Below are 17861 nucleotides of genomic sequence, written 5' to 3' on the forward strand. Positions count from 1 at the left end.
ACATCGGAGCTCTTATTATATAAAGCAAATGAAATCCTCAAGTAGGCAATGAAATGACATGGAAAATAAAGGAAAGGAGCAGTACGCAGTTCAGTACAATGAGGGAAAACACTCTGTCACATTAGGCATAGATTATAAATCTATAGATTGGGTAACAAGCACAAAGTTTTTGGGGATGAATACTGATTATCAATTAATGTGGATGAGCACACAAAGATATTGGCAAAAATAAAGTCATCAGCATCTTGTGGCTTTATCATCAGTTTGTTACTAGCAATGTCTTGTGGTGACATACTGTTCCTGTGTACACTCAATTCATAGTTATAGGATTCTGACCTGGGGATCAAAGGCATAAAACATGGAGGCATTTTTTTAATTGCAGGAAAGATCCATAAGAATAATAACTAGGAATTGTAGTCAAGCTCATTGTAAAGAGCTATTCAGAAATCTGGGCATCGTTTCTACAACAAGTGAGTGCATCTACCAATCTGTGCACTTACCATGTATAACATTGGCAAGTATTCTATTAACAGTTCTGTACATAATGATGTAACAAGAACCAGCATGGACTTTCATTTGCCACAGAAAAATAATCAAGAAGCTCAAAACAGTATTTGCTATCAGGGAATAAAATTGCACAATAAATTGCCAAAGGAAATGAAAGACATTACAAAAATACACTGATGGAAACAAATTGCAACATCAAAAGATCATTAATGTAGAGTAATGAAATTTTGTGAATACATTTGTCTTGGCAACATATCTAAGTGATTATGAATATAATAGAGGGAAACATTCCACGTGGGAAAAATATATCTAAAAACAAAGATGATGTGATTTACCAAACGAAAGCGCTGGCAGGTCGATAGACACACAAACAAACACAAACGTACACACAAAATTCTAGCTTTCGCAACCAATGGTTGCTTCGTCAGGAAAGAGGGAAGGAGACGGAAAGACGAAAGTATGTGGGTTTTAAGGGAGAGGGTAAGGAGTCATTCCAATCCCGGGAGCGAGGTAAGTCTTTCCACTCCCAGGATTGGAATGACTCCTTACCCTCTCCCTTAAAACCCATATCCTTTCGTCTTTCCCTCTTCTTCCCTCTTTCCTGACGAAGCAACCATTGGTTGCGAAAGCTAGAATTTTATGTGTATGTTTGTGTTTGTTTGTGTGTCTGTCGACCTGCCAGCGCTTTCGTTTGGTAAGTCACATCATCTTTGTTTTTAGATATATCTAAGTGATTAACATTACATGATCACAGGTTAATGTAAGTTTGAGACAAGCCACTGCAAAAAAGAAATGCTGGCACATTAATGATCAGTGTAACTGCCAGTATGTTGAATGAAAGCATACAACATTCATTCATTGTGTTACACAGGAGCTGGATGTCAGTTTGTGGGATGGAGTTCCATGCTTGTTACATTTTGTTGGTCAATAAAGGGAAGGTTAATGCTGTTTATGGATGACATTGGAGTTGTTGTCTGATGATGTCCTACATATGCTCGGCTGGAGACAGATCTGATGATTAAGCAGGCCAAGGCAACATGTTGCCACTATGTAGAACATGCTGGGTTACAAGAGTGGTATGCTCACAAGCCTTGTCCTGTTGGAAAACAACCCCTGGAATGCTGTTCATAAAATGGGTAAAATCACCAGACTGACATACAATTTTGCAGTCAGGAAGTATGAGATAACCACAAGAGTGCTTCTGTTGTCATATGAAATTGCACCCCAGATCATAACTCCACATGTAGGTCCAGTGTAACTAGCATGCAAACAGGCTGGTTACATGCCCTTAACTGGCCTCCTCCTAATCAATACACAACTATCATTTGCATCAGGGCAGAACCACTTTTGGTCAGAAAACACAACAGACCTCCTACATACCCTCCAACGAGCTCTCTTTTGACACCACTGAAGTCACAAATGGCCATGGTTTGGGGTCATTGGAATGCATGCTTCAGGATGCCTGGCCCGGAGCTGTCCTTGAAGTAAGTGGTTTGTAACAGTTTGTTGTGTCACTGTGGCACCAACTACTCCTCAAATTGCTGCTGCAGATGCAGTACATCACGCCAGAGCCATACGCTGGTAGTGCCATGTGTCCATCTGGAGCCACGTGACTGTACTTTGTCCCAACCACCACTGCCAGCAATCATGTACAGTGGCTACATTCCTGTCAAGTCTTCCTGCAAAATTTCAGAAAGAACATCCAGCTTCTCATAGCCTTATTACTTGACCTTGTTCATGCTCAGTGAGGTGCTGATAATGGTATCTTTGTCGCCTTAAAGGCATTCTTGCTAACATCAACTCACCACATCCAGTCTCAAAGATAAGCAACACCACAACTATTACAGCATAATTTAGCAAACTTGATGTTCATCCTTATAGCAACACTACTAGTGCCACTCTGATGCAACTGGTGTGAAATTGGAACACATACCATCTTTCAGATGTAGGAACAAGCCTACCAGTTTTAATTTACTCCTTCCTGATGTGGCAATTTTTTCCCCGTCAGTTACATCTGTTCAAAAAGGCACCTAAAACATTCTTGATAACTAATGTCCTTAGTGTGTGCAGCAAAAAAGAGCAAAATTATGTTTTTATATTATTATTTATCAGAAGATATTTGTGCATTAATCAAAGAACATTGTGTAATATGGATCAACTGAACAAGGCAGCACAACTGTTAAGGCATTGACCTCTTATTTAGGAGGATGGGGTTTGCTCTGTATGGCCATTCTGATTTCGGTTTTCTGTGGTTTTCCTAGACCACTTCAGGCAAATGCCACAATAGTTCCATCACCAAAACAATGGCTAACCACTTGTCCTATCCTTTTAAAGAATATTTTAGTATTCTGTGTGTATATATATTTTGAGCTACTGATTTTTATTGTAATACTGTGACAACTCCTATGTCATTGTGAGATGATTCACAGATGAAATAAATAAATAAACAAATAAAATAAATAAATCGCCCATCCACCATTTAGTCCAGACTAGACACCCAGTGACTACCATCTGTTTTCTAAGTTGAAAGAACATTTATCCCGAAGACAATTCACCTCTAACAGGGTGAAGCAGGAATTTCTGCACTTCCTCAAGGACTTGGCAGTAAGTTGGTACAACATGAGTATACAAAAACTGTCACTGCAACTACAAAAATGCATTGCCCAGAATGGTGACTATGTAGAAAAAATGGTGTAAATATTATAGAAAATAAAGGGCTTTTTTATCACCAAGAAATAAGATACAGACAATGGAAACTTCAGGTAGGAATATCAACAATGTAGGAAAAGACAGATTGCTACTTCCTGTAAAGAAGACACATCACGTTGCAGACAAGCAAGATTAAATGACACTCACATATAGCTTTCAGCCAAAGTCTTTTTTTACTGAAAAAGACTATGGCCAAAAGCTATATGTGAGTGTCTTTTAATCATACCTGTCTGCAACTTGATGTGTCTTTTTTATGGTATGTAGCAACCTATCTTTTTATACATTGTTAAAGAATAAGATACCTTACTTCTGGGATAACCCTTGTATATTTATTATTCCAGTATTATTACCATCCAAAAATCGTGGCTATGATGATAGATTTTCGGCATCTGAGTATGAAGGAATCTGTAGAATGTAGAAATATGTTTGGCTGAAGTACTTATTAACTGGGATGGCTGGATCAGGCACAGAACATAGTCAGCCATTTAATGTGTTCGCAAAGACAAAAGTATATGCCTAGTACCACATATAGCAGCAATTAATTTTATTAATTTGATTATCATGTTTTAAATGAAATAACGCAACTTCAGAGACTTTACTAGTCTCATACAGATACAATTTTATGTATACAGACTGCAGCTGTGAGTGAAAATTTGTACCAAGGCTGGGCATCAAACCTGGGTCTCCTGCTTAATAGTCGGGTGCGTTGGGCACTATGCCACATTGGCACCGCGGTTTACACAACTGCACGGGTTACCCTGGCATGCCTCCCTCCTCAATCCAAATTCTCACTGCCACCCCAGTCTGCTTTAAATTCCCCCCTACACATGAACAAAATTGCTGAGGCTCTCTATGTTCTGGAAAAGCACCTCAGCATCAAATGAAAATGGTAGTTCTACCTCGATATCAGGCTGGATCCCCCATTTATGTTCGATGCTGAGTTGCTATTCCAGAACATGGAGAATATCAACAATTCTGTTCATGTGTAAGGGGGAATTTAAATTAAACTGAGGTGGCAGTGAGAATTTGGTTTGAGGAGGGAGGAATACCAGGGTAATCCATGGAGTTATGTGTACTGCTGTGCCAAGATGGCTTAGTGGCTAATGCGACTGCCTAGTAAGCAGGAGACCTGGGTTCGATTCCCGGTCTTGTTGCAAATTTTCACTCACCACTTCAGCCTATATACATAAAATAATACTGTGATTTAACTCCACTGGCAAACAGTCTGACAGAGGATGTGAATGCAATAACACCATTATGCATTTGCTGGTGCAAGTCATATGTAGTAAAATTCAAAAGAGGTTTCTAAATTTGAAAGGTGGTGGCCATGCTACCAAGATTTATGCAGATGCATCATCGCTGAATTTTTTTTATATACCCCCCTCCCCATCCCGTTACGCCTCTCTCTCTCTCTCTCTCCCCCTCTCTTCCCCCCCCCCCCATCCCCCCACTTACAACAAGTCAGCAGGTGCATTTTCTCTGTTGTTTTGACAAATATTTCCAATCCCATTTTTGCAATGTGTGGATATAGTCAGCCTCACGAAATAATACTCATTACTGGTTTCATGCAACACCCAATGTCAGCAGGATATGTTTGTTTGTTTCTCACAACAAACAATTTTTTTTATATACTGAAATTTATTTTGCTCATTTGATAGAGCAGATCCAGTGTAGTCTTCAGTGATACTTGGTTTAATGGTACATGCAAACAGGGTAAGTAGTAGGTGAAGAACAACGAGGCACCAGCAATGAATGAGTAATACTGGTGCATGGCACACAGTGTGGTGCAGACCGGCACACAAGACAGGCCAAGGACAATGTAATAAACAAATGTTTAGTGACCTTTCAGACTCTTGTTGTTACTAACCGCATTAGGGACTGGGTGAAAACAAGGTATGTAGCCACAATACAAACATTATGTAGTACAGCATAACTTTCAAGACATTTTCCTGGAATGGTTATAGTGTTTCAGTTTCCTACCGTAACATGACAACATCTACAGTATTCCACTACGAATTGTAATTAGAAAAAACAGACAGTTCTAGTATCTTCTAGCACTCATCACTTTGGTAACCATTATTCTGCATGTCCTCCTCACCTGACATGCCAGCCTTCACCATACTGTTTGTCTGCTATCGCCATGAAGCAACACTACTCAGTAGTAGTAGCAACTGTTGTTGTTACAATAACAACAACAAAAACAACAGAACCATAAAGGAAAATGTAGGTAAGACCCTTGTAATTTAACTCTGGTGTTAAAGCATAAATGTAATGTACATAAGAGAAATATAATATCTTTGAAGGATGACTGTAATACTCCAAGAAACTACTATTATCTCAGTTCTTTGAACTGAATTGACATAAAAAACACATTTCTTCTGGAACCAATGCATGAAGAAACACTGATTACATCTTTGATTTGACCTTGATAGAGTTGGCAGAGATAACATAAATTTTTAGATGTTTAATAAGAACATAGGTAAACATATTGTTTTATCAGGTAACATACAGTCTGGGAGTGGAAAATACAGAAAGCTACCCAGGTTACGTTAGATCTATAGAAGAACTAACAGAAATGAGAGTAGAAAATAGTATTAATAACTAGAGTTACCAGAATAGGTGAAATTTGTCAGGAATTTAGGAAATGTGTATAGAAAAATAACAACTGTAATTCTTGCAAAAATGAGAAACCTGGAGATGAAGAAAATGTACGTAGAATGGACTACATGAGACAGTTCCTCAGAGAAACTGTATTAACTATATGATGTTCAGATCCTTATATTTATTAATGACGAATGGAGTCACTGTAGAAGGATAACTTGATAAACAGTATGATGAGGAAAATAACGATGTGTGCAAATAATAACCACGTTGTAAAATTCCTGTGCTTTTAGATGCAGTGTTAAAGACTGGGTGGTATTTTATATCAAACACAGAGAAATATAATATAATGAAATAATTTACCCATCACAGTCATTAAAAGCATGACAAATACAACTAAATACAGCAATGTTACACTAAGAAATTTTCCTCTTATTTCAGTAACGCCCACTGTTTATCTTCAAAGGACTTTCACGAAGCAACAAATTTAGACTTCTGTCTATGACTGAAAATTTATTTTTACATCCTATATCAATTACATAAGTAGTATAGTCTTATTGTAAGTAGAAATGAGCCTCTCACAAAATTTCATCATCAGTAACAATCTTGAATGAAATTTTCACCCTGCAGCAGAGTGTGTATTGGTATAGAAATTTTTGGCAGATTAAAACTGTCAGGAAGTTTCATACCAGTGCACACCCTGTTTCAGAGTGAAAATTTGATTCTGAAAGACTACCCCAGGCTGTGGCTAAGCCATTTCTCCGCAATATCCTTTCTTCCAGGAGTGCTAGTCTTACAAGTTTCACAGGAGAGCTTCTAGAAGTTTGCAAGGTAGGAGACAAGGTAATGGTGGAAGTAAAGCTGAGAGCATGGGTTGTGAGTCATGCTTGGGTAGCTGAGTCAGTAGAGCGCATGCCCATGAAAGGCATAGGTCCCAAGTGCAAGTCTCGATCTTGCACACATTTTTAATCTGCCAGGAAGTTTAGTAAAAATCCTACTGACACTGAGATCCAAAGCTTAAACAACATGCAAAAGCTGGAAGAAGGAAACTGGAAGCAATTGTAGTATGAAGTTAATAATCAGGTATTTGTGCAAAATATGAGAAAAATTTTACCAGAAGGGAAGACAAACTGATTAGACATATGCATTGCTGCAAATGAATAAGTTTTTATATATTTGTTGTGCTTATTATTTGGTTCAACTGAACTGAGACTATCTATTCTTATTTGTCCATGTCGGCATGAACTAAATGTTATTTAGCTATTTCTTTTTTCCAACAATTAAATTTGAAACTTCAAAGAGTCCATATGCAATACAAACTTTGCCTGGCCAGCCAGGTGTTGGTGCTCACTCACTGTTGGTGGCCTCGCCCTGATGCAGGGAGGCTGGTGCAAGTTCAGGTGGCTTGCCCATTGAGTCAGTATGTTCATAATAATAACTATGGCCACTCCTATGTGATGACAGGTCACGAGTTGATTTAAACAAAGGTGAGCTCACTCCTTCAGCCTCTGGCTGAGTAAATCTCAGTACTGTTGAATGATGTATGGGTCGTTCTGTACCAGCACTTGCTAGATCATCTCCTGTAGAATTAAAATAGGCTGTAGAAATAATATGAATGCTGTGTATGACTAAAAGAGCCAAGTCTCTTTTATTCAGTAGAATGAAGTAAAATAATGACAATGGTCTAAAATAAAATATGTACCTGGAGCACATCCTGATGGGGTTAGTTTAAAACTGACTATAGTACAAACTGTACACTTCTGACCCAAAACTCCGGGCTTGCACATGCAACGTCCCGTCATTTGTTCACAATCATCCCTCACTGAGCCATGTGGGTGGCAATCACAAGCTGAAAGATTGAGAATATGCAGATCAATTAAGTATCATGACTTATTTTGTTGGTACATAATTTTTTATATTTTAGTCTACATAAAACTAGAAAACTAGAGAAACAGACAAAACATTTAAGCCTATACCATTTTTTAAACATTAGCTCACTGTTTCATAGTAAGTTTCAGCTAAATGAAGATCAGACAGATGGAAAAAAGTAAGCAAATCGTTTATTACTTCAAAAGTAATCCCAATAACTGTCAATACATTTATCCCACTGTGAGACAAAATATTCAAATATATGGAAAAATGTTTGTGATTGTTTACAGATACATAACTACACCCTGGTATGCACCTCCTGGGCTACAAAAATAAGGAAACTGCATGCAGAGAGATCAGAACCATATGGAAGACATGTTAGGGCTTCGCAGCAAACTTCTGTAGTGTAGTTGAAACAACTATGGCATCATAAATGGTTGGGCATCATCCAGCAACAGAATGATGCCATCTGTAAACATCCTGGGAGTTGGCAGTTGATGGCTTGCTTCACTTTTTGCAAAGACTCTGTGTGCCACTATGCATTAATTGTGGTGCCATGTTCCAGAAAGTCAATGAGGACTGGGTCATTCAATCAAAGAAAAAGGCAAAGGCCCCGAGTTTGAGTCTCCATCTGGCACACAGTTTTAATCTGCCAGAAAGTTTCATATTAGTGCAGACTCCACTGCAGAGTGAAAATCTCATTCTGGAAACATCTCCCAGGCTGTGGCTAAGCCATGTCTCCATAATGTCCTTTCTTTCAGGAGTGCTAGTTCTGCAAGTTTCGCAGGAGAGCTTCTGTGAAGTTTGGAAGGTAGGAATGAGGTACTGTCAGAAGTAAAGCTGTGAAGATGGGTCGTGAATCATGCTTGTGTAGCTCATGAAAGACAAAGGTCCCAAGTTCGAGTCTTGGTTCAGCACACAGTTTTAATCTGCCAGGAAGTTTCAGTTGCTAAATGCTTTATTTCTTATGTATCTGTTGCTGTATTTATTAGATAAAGTGCGCCACCACATGCAGTTTTTTTTATGACAATCTTAAATTATAAATCACGCTGCAGGTTTCAGGAATAATTTTAGTTAGTAACTGTGTGGATACAGCAGCACTGAACCTCTTCACTTCTGCCAGTCACTAGGAATCATCAGGTAGCTAACAGCCTCTCCTCACAGCTCACATCCTCTCTCATATCTGTATACTTTTTCATTAGGGATGGTCTGATGGTGTTCTGGAGCACAGAAATTGATGATTCATCCATTCTTAGACAGTTATGGAAATCATCAAGATTCCAACTGCTTTAGGTAACAGAACATGAGCAGATTTCTTTCCTTGCATTAGCCACTTCTTTGCCCAAAGCTTTCTATAGCTTTTTTGGCCTTGTTACCCCTAAAACACCAGTATTTCATACAAAATAAACACACCTAGATTAAAAAATCATAATAACAGGATGGTGATGTAATTGCTGAGTGCAACTGGTCAGACGTGTGCAGGCTGCCAAAAAAGTGGTTGGTCGGTCTTGCCTGTGTAGGGGCATTTCAAAATGTATGTAGTTGTGATGTCACATTCACCGAAAGCAGTTTGTTGTTATGAAGTATAGCATAGTCTTCATGCTAAAGCCTTTAACACATTTTGCTGTCAGCAGATGTTTGTGTGTGCACTGTGTTTTGTTGCTTTAAATGGCTCATTTTATTTGCAACTACAGCTTTATTTAGGTGATAATCTCTCGTTTATATTTTGTTGCCACACTGTTATTCTGCTGTAGTTGCCAAAAGTAAAATTCTTTGATGGCATATTAGTTTTTACCAGTCAAAATTACAAAAACAATGAAACTAAAACTTCTAAAAATCTCATGTTTTTACCAGATGAAAAAATCCTGCATTTTTTTCAGGATTCCCCAGTTTTCCCAGGCATATACACCATGGCTCTGATGCTTGCTCTCAAGCTCAAGATGATCACGCTATGTTTCATCTCCTGTGGTAATATGAGATGGGGAATGATATTCTTCATCGTGGTGCCACTTCAGGTGCTGCAGCAATCTCAACATTATGATCAACTTCTGTTCCTACATCAGGTTGTGAGGAATCCCCCTGCACAATGATTTCTGGAACTTCAGATGCTTTGTCACGAGGGTGTAAGACGTACAGTGTCTGAGGCCCAACATGATCCAAATATCTTCCAGTGTCTGACTTGTTCATTTCTGATTACAGCATCCACTGCAGCTTTGGCAGAATGGGTAATGACACAATTATCCAGTCATAGACAGATCTTGTTTATCAATGGTACCACAGCTTCTCAAAATTGTTTATTACTCACAAATATATGCACACATGACATACTGTGTTCACCATACTCAGTAGGTTTTTAACAGATGAAAAAGATCCTGCATTTTTTCAGGATTCCCCAGTTGTTCCAGGGCATATACACAATGGCTCTGATCTTGTATGAGTTTCACTTCCTGACACTCCTTCCAAACTCAGAAACTGCACTACAAATCACTGTTCCTCTTTCCCTGCCTCCACAGTGAACTATGATGCACACACATCTTTCGGACATCATGTTGATAATGTCTAACAGACAAATGGCATAGTGGTGAACATTCACACTGTTCCTTCTAGATTCCCAATAGAGTGCACTCACCTATCTGAATTACCAGCATCCACACCATGCTTTTCATGTAGTCTGTCTCATTTTGATTTGACTGCCCCATATACTCATAGAAATATTTCAAAGTAAGAATGACTGAACAAATTATTCTGCTCAAATTACTAAGCTCTCGTGGATGTAATCTCCCCCCCCCCCCCAAAAAAAAAAAAAACCTGGCTCATGCACCCTTTATTTAAGTCTGAGGAACGGTTGCTACCTTTAATCTGAGTAATTTTTCAATTTGTGTAACATTATCTAATTTAACTGTGACTGTTCTGTAGTAAACTGCTTTTTCCTGATTCAGTTTTTACATTTACAGTTGTCTGAATGTCTACCTTCCATTATCTTTCCACTGTCACATTTAAGGCAATACAACACTCTCTTTACACTCCCCTTCTTCCAAAAACATACATAATATTTTACTAAAAGAACATAAGATTACATTTACACTCTCATATGACTATGCAAATGATGATGGAAATTTGTCTTGTACCTGTTGTACGACTGATAAAAAGGAATTACTAAAAATAAACTGCACATCATTCCAAGTCTTGCCTGATTAGTCCAGTCATTAGTTATATCATGCTCACATAATAACCTCATATTTCTCTGTTATTAGTGGATGGTAGCCTGTATTAGTTGCATAGCCATATCAGCAGCAGGAGTGTACCATGAACATACTTTACAACAGGTACTTTTAGCAGCAATATTTTAATCAAAGTGAAATAAAATATGTTATAAGACAGACAATAGCATCTGTTAGTTTTTTCTCTCAATGTTTTAAAAGTCCATACAAGATTTAAATATGCAAAATGTAGAAGACTGTTTGTGGATTCAGGTAGCTCAGTAAATGCATAATTTAAAAATAAAATATGTTATAAGAGTGACAATAGCACCCATATCCTGTTAGGTTTTTCCCTCAGTGTTTTAAAAGTCCACACAAGATTTAAATGTGCAAAATGTAGAAGACTGTTTGTGGATTCAGATAGCTCAGTAAATGCATAATTTAAAAAGTTCAGTATGAAGCTTGCAGTCAACAACACAAGTTTAGATCTTATGTACTTCTAATTATAGTGCACTAATGAAAATTTCTTCAAAGCATGTGGCTTATTAACATATGACCAGAGGGGTATATTGAATGTCCATGTACCATCTATAGAAAAGAAAATTGTGAAAATTACAGGTATTTTTGTTCAATAGAGTACTTGTAAGTCCATAATTAAGGCATAAAGTCATATCTCATGAACTTAAATATACCAGAAGACATCTGGTAAAACCTTGAGGAACTGTGCTCTAACCAGGCACACAGAAATAGATCTAGTGAAGTCCAGAACACTTACGTAAACATCCCTGGTGACCTTCTGAGATCTTTGGTAATCCCCAGAATCCTGGCTCGCAGCGGTCACACTTCAATCCACCAACTCCTGGTTTGCAGACACACTGTTTTGTGAGGGTATCACATGTATCAGATAGTGAACCTGAAAATTGGCATTTGTGTAGAACAACATATTGATAAAGCTGTGCGCAGTTTTGTGTAAATGGTGAACTGTTTTACCAAATACAGGTATATTACTGTAATACTTTGACCCTTTCAATATTATCTTTAACCAAATTCAGAACATTTTCAAAATAACACACAAAAATTCTGAACAAATGAGTAAAAATCAGGATACAAGCTTAATAATAAGTGGTGATAAAAATATTTCCTTTCACATTATACCAATCATTATACCAAATGAAATTGCCATGAGCATTGAGGCAATGCTCTGGATTGAAGACACCTGTTTGGTGAAACACTGTGTCCTGCTGCACAAAGAAGTCCATAACTTCCTGCTGCACATCCTTTTCCAACAAGAGCTGTCAAACCTTCAAGGCTTTTTCAAGGGACCAAAGCTGTGATAATTACATAGGGAGACATCAGATCTCAAGTGTCTCCTTCTTGAGATAGCATAACACCTGCATTAAAACATTTGTGACATGGGGACATGCGGTACCATGAAGCAGCAGCATCCTCTGTTGCAGTTTATGTGGAAGTTTTGCCTTGACAGCATGCCATAATTTCTCCAGTGTTGCAGAGTACCATTCCCCAGTAATGGAGACACCAGGTTCCTTGAAATCAATAAGCAATAGGCCCTGGTAATCAAATAATATGATCAACATCACATATGCAGCAGATGGCTGCCTCTTCAACTTCTTGGGATGGTGGGGGGATGATGGATGACACCACCACATCATCGATACTTTCAACTCTGGTTCCCAGTGGTGGCACCAGCTTTCTTCACCTGTGACAATGTGCTCAAGGAACATGTTGCTTTCCACATTGAAATGCATCAGGTGCTTCATGCAAATAGCCACCTAGTTTGCTTTTTGTTTAGCATACAATGTTGGGATATCTACTGGCTGCAGAGCTGATGGTAGCTTAACTCCTGCATGCTACCAAAGCTGTTGTTGAGATCCTTGGATAGTGCAAGAATGATCATGCACTGGAGTGCCCTAATTGCATCATCAACTACCCACTTGTTGTGTGCAATGGATGAGGCTGGCCTTCCAAGTCAACTGGCATCTTGTGTCAAATCATGACCAGCATGGAACTTGACACACCATACCACAATAATGGTTTTCAACAGACATGCTTCCCCATACACATTCTTCATTCTACTGGTGTTTGTCTTTCATCAGCCAAGAAAAGAATAACAGCACATTGGTCCAGTTTGGACGCATTTGGTAATAACACTGCTGTAGTTCACATTTCAGAATATACCACATGCACATTGGAAAGACATAAATGCAATGCTAACTCCCTGATTACATGTTGGGAGCCTATGTCCTGCATCAGCACCCTCAAACAGAAACTTTTTGATCGCCCATTATAATTTATTTTCACATATTCTACCGTGCCACTGTGTGAGGTTACAAACTGTACTGATTTTGTGAATACAATTTGGATGTAAATATAAACACATATTTATCACACTTTGGATTGAAGTAATAGTATGGACTCAATGGTACTTCAGTCGTCCTTTTTAGTTGGGGGTGTATTTGCTGTATTAGTTTATTTTCATTAAGCATCAAGTTGTAGAAGTCCATACAAGGGATGCTAACAAATGTGGTTGTTATCATTGTCAATGCTTTTACTGTTTCTAACTTGAGTCTGTTTTTTCATCTCTCCTTATAAGTTTAATTACTGAAAGTATTCTTTAGGGAGATGTATTAGAACCTGGAATAGGTGATGAAAATTGAACCAAGATTTTAACATGTTTTAGACACACTAGCTCATCATGAAAATGAGTAAAAACTTCCTCTTTTCTTCACTGACACTGACATTTGATTTCATATTACAGTTTAGTGGTTTAGCTTCACAGAATTTTCTTATATAACAGTACTCATCAAATAATTCTCACTAGTTGACAGTAAAATTCCTGATACTACATTTTACAAAACAATACAATTCTTGAATACTACTCCAGCTGATGGTTTTTGTTAAGGCTATCCACTTCATTAGCAGAAGAGGCTCCAGAAATGGTTCACATTATTCTCGAATGTACCCAATGTAGGTATATATGAAGCTGCAGTATTGTCATTAAACTGATATCTCTTCCCAGTTCATGTAACTGCCTTTTTTTTTTTTTTTTTTTTTTTTTTTTTTTTTTTTTTTTTACAGCAGATGGCAAAAATCTTTCAGATTTTCTGATTTCTTATTTGACAAGGAACATATTTATTTTGTCTGCAACTTCAGTTATAGATACATTTTCTTTTTCAGTGCACAGAATGCTGTTGGACAAAATATGTAACTGGCTTGATTGTAAGTATAGGGTGACTTAAAAAAAATCTGAGTGATAGATTAGTCATCAGTGGACAACAATAAGTAGGATTTTAACACTTGGAATATATCAACAACTTTTTCAACAGTTGGTAGAAGAGATAAGTATCTAGTTTCATTATGACTTAAAAGTTTTGTATGTTCAGCAAACTTCCAGAATCATTTTAGTTTTTCAACACATACTGCATAAATAAGGAACTGTTGATGGATTTTACGAAGTTTGGGCTGTAATCAATGGATAAGTTGCCTGTATCTGTTTGGACGGAATTGTGCACAATATAAGCAGGGCATTGTAAACTTATTAAATTATTTTAACTTTATTTCTTTCTTTTTTTTAAAAAAAAAAACTTAAAATAAAGATGATATTGACCTCCGTAGTTCGTATTCTGTTGTTAGCCAAAATTATTACAGCCTTTTAATTAAGACTGAACTTTTGCAACACCTGTAAGACATACAGGCACAAAGTCAAATAGTCTGCACTTTCAACACCAGAGTTCACCAACTCCCAACACTCTCAGTACAATGCCTTTATCTGGTTGGTAAAAACTAATCACTAAAGAAAAGAGCTTGAAATCCACGTAGCCGGAAGAATTGGTCATCACTGAAATAAATTGTGTTTGTTTAAATTCCTTCATTATTTATTCCATAGCAAATGGTGCAATTTTGTTAGTGGTAACTGTTTTGGTTTTTGCCTGTGAGCATGGAAACTACTAGTTAAACAGTGATTTAATTAGATCAACGATGCAGTCTATAGACCTGAAACTTGAGTTGTCCATCTCTGTGTGGTATGCAAATGTGTCTTCTTGTGCCAAAAGTTGCTTATCTATATCTGAAACTACCTTCACAGATTAGTAGTTATCAATTTTTGATCCAGAAGAGTTAATCTGAAGTGCAGCTTCATGTTTGTTGGACTTCATGTGATTCATTATATCATGTGTCCTCCATGCCCAATGCTAAATTTCACAACACACACTGTACACTCAGCATCGTCACCATGTCCTTTAATAAACAGGAATTCTTTCAGTGTCTTACTCTTTAGTATGCACTTTTGTTTTCCCACAATTTACTCATGTAATGTTAAGACAAAGCTAGAGCCTTGGCTGGTTATTAATGATGAGTATGATACCAAAAGTTTAAAGCAATTCCCATGTGTCAACTTGACAGCTTGCTCTACTTGCACTTGCTCATGAAAGGCAAAGGTCCTGAGTTCGAGTCTCTGTCCGGCACACAGTTTTAATCTGCCAGGAAGTTTCATATCAGTGTGCATTCCACTGCAGAGTGAAAATATCATTCTGAAATTCTTATCTGTTTGCTACGGTTAAGAATATTAGTCAAGAACAAATAAAACAATAGTACTGCAGGCATACTATGCACAGTTCCCCTCACTGCTTCGATATGGGATCATTTTCTGGAGACACTTAACTTCTGGTGCAAAGGTTTTTAGAATGCAGAAAAGAGCTCTAAGAATAATTTGTGACCTTTAAAAGATGGAATCCTATAAATCTCATTTCACTGAGCTTAGTGTTCTGAATGTTCCAAGTTTATTTACTTGTGAAACTATCTTGTTCATTTGAGACTACCTCTTGAAAACAGGCAAATTAGTACAGAAAGAAAATGTACACAACTGTTGTTCCAGAGGGAAATAAAATGTAGATAAGAAATACCACAGAACAACAGCTTATTAGCGAAATATATGTAATGCTGGTTTAGTACCACTCAATAAATACAGAGGAAATAAAAATTGCTGCGTATCCAATATTTAAAATGAAACTAAAGGCATTTCTAATAAAGTACTGTTTCTGTTCTGTAAAATATAACAAAAAAGTTGCTTAAAATTAAATCGTAAGAATAGGTACTTAATTTAAATTTGCTTACTATTTACTAATGCTATGTATTGCTACAGCTTTTCTTTGACCTGTCCAACATCAACTGTACAATTTGTGCTGTCTGATATGACTGGACCAAAAAAAAATCAATCAGTCAGTGTTGATGAGCCATCTAATTTATTATCTGCTTGATGGCAAGTGGCTGTTTGGATTTAGTTTCCTGTTGTGGTACACTGTCATATGAGATGACGTCACATTTTCTGACATAAGCTTTTCATAAAAAAACAGTCTGTCACTTAAATTGTTTTTATCTGTCAGCTCTCTTTTGCGCTCTTATTAAAACTTCCTTTTCTTATGTGTGCATTTTTTCTTATCTTTAAGAACTTTCTTTTCATGACTGATTACATCTTTTCATAAAGACTATTAGGACTGCAGAAATATCTAAGTAAATTTACCTGTTTCCGTACACCATTATATCATCAGAACAAGAGTTACAGTCATTTATTTTGTTTTTTAAAATGTATGTCAACCAGTTATTGTTTCTTGATACCATGGTCCAGCTTCAGCTTAAATTAAATAATGGTTTAAATTGTCTTGATTAACAAGAAAAGAGCAAAATGAATTTGGCACTAACATTATGCTAAATTTTCTGATTTTCATAAATGGTGACAGAAATGATGTACCTTGTGCAAGTGTAGACTGCAGATGTACTCCACATTGAGACAGTATTGAAGCAGGTTGAAATGCAAGCAAGCATTCATGTCATTCACAAATAAGTTACTGCCATAGATGTAAGAACCTCTGAAGAAGACTTCAGGTATATAAAGTACACTGAACTTGTTCAAACAGAAAAAATATAACAATGTTGCAGAGTACTGTCTCACTATCAGGAGAAGACAGACCACAAATGTTTGACACACTGTACTGTAAGCAAACACACAACTGAGGCATAGTTCTTGTGTTTACCTGTGTGCTTGAAGCCCATCAGTATGTGCTCTGCTATTGTAGCAATCAAGCAATCTCATTGTGAAGCTGCTCAGATTTTCAAAATGTATACAACAGTCAAAAAAGTGGATATGGTATTTGTTCTTGGTAAATGTCACCTAAACTGTTCTAGAGCACCAGTGCAGTTGTATGCCAGAAGGTATCCTGAGTTTGCCATGTCCTCACAATTTGCCTTTGTGAACATTATATATAAGTTTCAAAACAAAAGAAATATGAAGAACAAAAATAAACCTGTGAATATCAACAGAAACAGATGAGAGAAATGAAGTGAACATTTTAGCAACAGTAACATCCAATCTGTATGTCACAATGTGTGGGTTGGGTCAAACAAATGAGCATTCTGCAAATAATGCATTTCATTCTTCTCACATTTTGTTCCATCAACATTTTAATGCCAGTTACTTTGAAAATCAGTTAAAAGTCTTGCAATGGTGTATATGAAACCTGCAAAGTGATGTGGCATTTCTGTGCAAGATTTTGTTACAAATGAACCAGCAATTAGAGACCTTTATCGCGTGCACTTCTAATAGTTGAATATCCACACTGGCTGCAAGAAGTGCATAAACTCTGATCTTGGTGTGCGAATTTGTCGCTTGGGCTTTTCAATAATTGTTATCATTTGTCCTTGATTTATTGATGGGACTCAACAGTCGCAATTTGCTACAGTTCCTAACACATACACTGCTGCAGTTATTGGAAAACACTCCCTGGAGACAGGGAAGTCTATGCTGTACCAACATGATGGGTGTCCTGCTCATTCCATACAGGTAATTAGAAATTTGCTCAACAGAACATTTGGAGACAATTGGATCAGTGTTTTAGGAAATCCAAAGTGGCTTTCATGCTCACCAAACTTAACACTTCTGGACTATTAACTATGAAGAAAACA

The 17861-nt window shown here is 37.3% G+C and overlaps 1 non-coding gene and 1 pseudogene across 1 annotated transcript; one reads left to right on the plus strand and one right to left on the minus strand.

Moving 5' to 3' along the window:
* LOC126235042 (agrin-like) overlaps window positions 1-17861 on the minus strand; it is a 350234-nt pseudogene that overhangs the window by 187101 nt on the left and 145272 nt on the right.
* On the plus strand, window positions 4299-4372 carry Trnat-agu (transfer RNA threonine (anticodon AGU)). The gene has a single exon. It is a non-coding gene; the product is annotated as a tRNA-Thr (tRNA).

The sequence above is a fragment of the Schistocerca nitens genome, chromosome 2 (assembly GCF_023898315.1).
Source record: "Schistocerca nitens isolate TAMUIC-IGC-003100 chromosome 2, iqSchNite1.1, whole genome shotgun sequence".
NCBI classification, from domain to species: domain Eukaryota; kingdom Metazoa; phylum Arthropoda; class Insecta; order Orthoptera; family Acrididae; genus Schistocerca; species Schistocerca nitens.